The sequence below is a fragment of the Triticum dicoccoides genome, chromosome 5B (assembly GCF_002162155.2).
Source record: "Triticum dicoccoides isolate Atlit2015 ecotype Zavitan chromosome 5B, WEW_v2.0, whole genome shotgun sequence".
Classification (NCBI taxonomy): Eukaryota; Viridiplantae; Streptophyta; class Magnoliopsida; order Poales; family Poaceae; genus Triticum; species Triticum dicoccoides.
The window spans coordinates 548645369-548650455 of NC_041389.1; the positions used below are offsets into that span (position 1 = coordinate 548645369).

The 5087-nt window shown below is 45.4% G+C and overlaps 1 pseudogene; it reads right to left on the minus strand.

Moving 5' to 3' along the window:
- Positions 1–2993: 2993 nt before the first annotated feature.
- Positions 2994–5087, minus strand: part of LOC119310040 — a 4409-nt pseudogene continuing 2315 nt past the window's right edge.

Here is a 5087-nt window from a genome sequence, read left to right on the forward strand (position 1 = left end):
AACTTTACCTGTTGAGCAATTGTCCATGCTCTTGGCACCGCTGATCACTAAGACAGAATTTCGTCTTTGCTCGACACGCGAGTATTGCACTCAAGGTCCCATCTCCCTTTGCATCCGATGAGTACTACCCCATCCTTACTCTTTTGGGAGGCCAGATCCCGTAGAAGTTGTATAGGACTGTCCCTTGGCTCAAATGTTTCATAAAGGATAGAACCCAAGCTCTTTTGGAGTGATGTTTGATTATCGTTTGACCACCAGTATCTTTGGTGTTCGTGTACTATTTCATGTATGAGCTCACAAAACAAGAGTAAACAACCCATGGGGCACTTTTTCACAAGGAAAAAGAGAGATCTAACAATATGACGACGACTTGGCACATCAGATGGACTTCACATGTTAAATCGTCTAGCCTTCCCTCTTCACCCCTCCTTGACCCCACCATCTGAGCACAGATATCATCAGACACATATGTCCTTTAGCGCATAATATTGATCAGCCATCGCTCTTCTTTCCTGTAGCCAGTCGAAGCCGAGTCTAGTTTCTCTAGCATGTGGACTCCAAGCAAGCTTAAACTCACCTAAGGGTTTATTTGCTCTAGCTTTTGTAGATTCAAGATTTTGACGCCCAAGGATAAAGTACAATAATACATAAATTTTAAGATGATGTATTCAAATGAATTATCTAGTTAGGGAGAAGGGGTGAATTTACCTTTGAGTGTTTCTCCATGCGAAGCAAAGGCTAAGTACCAAAACACCACTTTCTAGAACTGACAACACAATCCTCACAATATTGCTCTTGCCCCCCTCCCTGTGTAATACATACTTAGCATAAAAAGGACGAACCGTGAAGGTAAAGTATTTGAGAGAACTAGTACATGGATAGATTTGGTACCATCTGCTCCATCCAAGCCTCGGAGATAGAGTGTATCACTGGCAACCGAAAGTGTCGTGCCAAACTTGCCAGTGTCAACCAAATCCCCCACCCATAGCAAGCACCTTGTCACGTCTTTCCCATGCCTACTACTGCTTAGGTTGGCATATGCATATGCCACGCAGGAGCAGTTGCGACTGCACTCTAATTTACACTCCTCGAGTGTGCTTTTATTCCCTCCAACAACCATGAACCCATCTGGTGACTTCATCCCTGGCAAGTGTTGGGCATAAGCCACCGCAGGACGCGTCGGGCGCGAGCTAGGGCGCACCGGGTCCATGGCCGTGCGTGTGTGCGTGCCCGAGCGCGTGCGTTGCTGTTAGTAGTTAGCGAGTAGCGGAGATAGTCATGGCAATCTGTTGAAGCTGGCCGTGCATGCGCGAGTTTATCGCATCGTTAGCATGAAGCGGGCGGGCATGCAGATCGTGCCCATGTAATGGGGCGGGTGGGCTGCGTCGTGTGCAGCCAGCTCGGGTATAAATCCCCTCCTGATCGCTGATGTAAAGCACGGGGTTGCCAAACCATGTAGCCAGTGGGTTCAGCTCGAGTACGTGCTCGAGGGAAAAGACGCCGTACGTGCGGCGGGTGGAGTTCGGGCTCCAGGAAAAACACCACCATGTCATCTCTGTGCTCGGATTCTTCTCCACCTCCTTCTTCTTCGTTGGTTCGTGCCACGGCAAGTGAGGACGAGCTAGAGAGACGGAGCTACGGCAACAACAATTGGTATCATGAGTTTGGTGTCTTGGGCATGCTTGCCGTGCCGGAGGCGTGGCAGCGATGGCGGCGCTCGCCGTCGGCTGCGCGATGGAGCTCTGGGCCGTGTGTCGGCCTATGGAGGTGGGCAGCGCTGTGGCTGCCATGGTGCGTGGCGGAGGCGGCGGGGCAGTGACATCGTACGTGCGGCGACCGCGGAGGCCGCCGAGGCGCTGCGTGGTGGCGCGGCGGCGCAGCACGGCGTGGCGGCGTGGAGGCACTGCATGGTGGCATGGAGGCCGTGGCGGTGCAGGGCAATATGCCGCGACGGCGAGCCGGGCACGACCGGTGCGTGTTATGGGTGCGCACTGGATGCGTTGGGCACGTCAGGACCGCGGCGTGGACCGCATCGAGGCGCTGGACCTGGTTGCGCAGATCGCGTACGTGCGCGGCGGGAGCGCGGGCCGGGAGCGCGGGGACGTGGGGAGTGCGCGCAAAGGGCACGGCGGCACGGTGGCAGGCGTGGCAGCGACGTCAGGGCGATGGCGGCTACAACAACGACAACGTCGATGGCGCGACGGAGCGCGCGCTGCTGGTGGACGGCGGCGTCGAGGACGTCGGTCTCCTTTGAGTTTGTGGCTTAAGGGGGTGAGTGTTGGGCATAAGCCACCGCAGGACGCGTCGGGCGCGAGCTAGGGCGCGCCGGGTCCGTGGCCGTGCGTACGTGGTAGTGGAGTTGGGAGGCTACCCTCACTGAGACTAGTGACTGAAATATTAAGATGTATGATAGGAGAACAGTCGCAGGGCCTTCTCGGGTCAGAACGGTCACTTTATCAGACAAATCCATGTCCGGTGGCTATCTAGACGCAGCGCTCTAGTTTGGGATCTCAAGTACTCCCTCCGTAAACTAATATAAAAATATTTAAAACACTAAAGTAATAATCTAAACACTTTTATATTAGTTTACAGAGGGAGTAATTTACATCATAAGAAGTTAGAAAAGAAATGTTTGCAGCGTATATGGATAATGGAGCTCGAAATGGACTTCGTCACAAAAGTTTGAAAATAGATGACTTCTAGAAAGCATACGGTCAATGTTTTATAGTTTTGACTACTGACAAATACAAAGATAATTCAGATTGTAGACCAAAGTAGTACCATTAGATTTGTCATGAAAATACTTTCGCTACATTAAAAAAAATCATGATTTCTAATAACACAAGCGTAAAATAGGATTAGAGATGCCGACCATATCAAATCGAACATTAGTAGATATAATGACCCCAAACCAGCTGATGCAAGCCCATTTTCTTTATTTACCTGGCAGTATAATAGTTTTCCAATACATATAATATTAAATCAAAATTACTTCACCGCCCTTGTATCTCTGAAAGAGTAAAACTATTCATAGAGTTTTGAATATCAACCCCGATTTGCTCTATTTCCGCGCTTAGGCAGGGGGGTTGGGGGTTGGAAGTGTTTGTGCTTCCATTCTCCAAGACAAACACAACATTTGACAAGAGTGGCCTGTCATCTGGGTTTTCTTGGACACACATGAGTCCCACATGGATGCAGAGCAAAACTTCATCAGGTGAATAGTTATCCATCAGAGTCGAGTCTGCCAATTCCTTTGTCTTCCCTTCATTCCACATATTCCATGCCTACAACAATAAAAAATGACACATCGGTTTTTATTTAGTTTGGTGAATAAAAAAATCAAAATACTTGATAGAAATACAAATTTAAACTTGAGAGTAATCTTGTCTAGACTCACATAATTTGTGAGACTAGGAAAACTCATTGTGTGACCATTAGAGTTTCTCCTTATACCGGTTACAACCTCTAGCATTAACACGCCGAAACTATAGACGTCAGACTTCATAGAGAAAATGCCTTCTATTGCATACTCAGGGGCCATGTAGCCACTGCTTGACCGTTTTTAAGCAAAAGAGTTAGCCAATGGGAGTTGAATTTTGTGACAAGGTAGCATGAAATGACGTTATACAAAGTTTCTCACTATGTTCCGACAAGACATTGGGTATTTGCATTTTGTTGGTTATCACCAAAGATCCTAGCCATACCAAAATCTGCTATCTTAGGTTTCATATCTGCATCTAGCAAAATATTTCCAGCCTTGAGATCCCTGTGAATTAGGGGTAACCTTGAATCTTCATGAAGATATAGAAGACCCCTTGCAACCCCTTTGATTATACTAAACGGTGTTCCCCAGTTCAACAACAATTAGTCATCTGTAGAAAGAACAAATGTTAGATAGGATGATTTTCAGTTGTCTTATGAAATCATAGTTTTAGTAGTAGTATATGTACCGAAGAGGGTATGTGGCCTCTAAGCTTCCATTAGGAAGATATTCATATATTATGATCTTTTCATCTCCCTCACCACAACATCCAAGAAGGCCAACCAAGTTTCTATGTTGCAATTTGGCAATTAAAATTACTTCATTCTTGAATTCTTGTGTTCCTTGATGAGAATCTTTGCTTAGCCTCTTGACTGCAACTTCTTGACCACCTAATATTCCCTAGAAAAATGTAATGGAACTCTTAGATTAAACTTTGACATCTGAACTTATCAACTCTTCTAATATAGAATGAATAACAACAAAGTGTATATCGCGATCAAGTTACCTTGTAAACTTTCCTGAAGCCTCCCTTTCCAATGATGCATGTTTCAGAGAAATTGTAAGTTGCAAGGGCAATTTCTTCTAGTCTTACAAAAGGAAATTCTCGATCATGGCATTCTTCCCCAAGTTCGCCATAGGTACTCATACCATTCAATCTAATATTCTTGTGCTTTCTCCTTATTATTTTCTTTCCTGCTCCCACAATGTAATAGCCATTTCCCCTACAAGAGCATATTATAAGCATAAGAAATAAATTTGACCATTGGAACCACTGATGTTCATTACTCTTCCCTTTGTCAACCTCACAAAACAAGACAAAATAAACCACAAGGCACGTCTACCACCGTGGAGAATGGCTGACCTGATAAAATGAATATCGCTCAAAGTCCACTTATTGGAACAACACTCTTAGCCCCTTCTTCCCCTACTACATATCCCATGAAAATCATACAAACAAACCCTTGAGTCCATTTTGCACAGTTTTCAGACATTTTTCTTGTTTCCTAGACCCCTTCAACATCGAGTATTTTCTGGAACATTGATTGAAATGAGCATGGGAAGTAGGGACCTCAAAAATCAATCGACACACAGAAACTCTAACATCTGGACTCTACTTTCTAGTAGATTGTCTATTATCATTACATCGCTCTCACGGTGGCTAAACCTAAAATCACCTAAATATTATTTGTTGTAATTATACTTATTCAAGTGGTTTAGAAGATTTTTGAAGCTGATCATGGTATATTATGCTTTTTTTTAGGGGCGGTATATTATGCTAGCTTGTACATGTCGAACTCCATGTTCAGGTTCTTTTTTTGTTTCA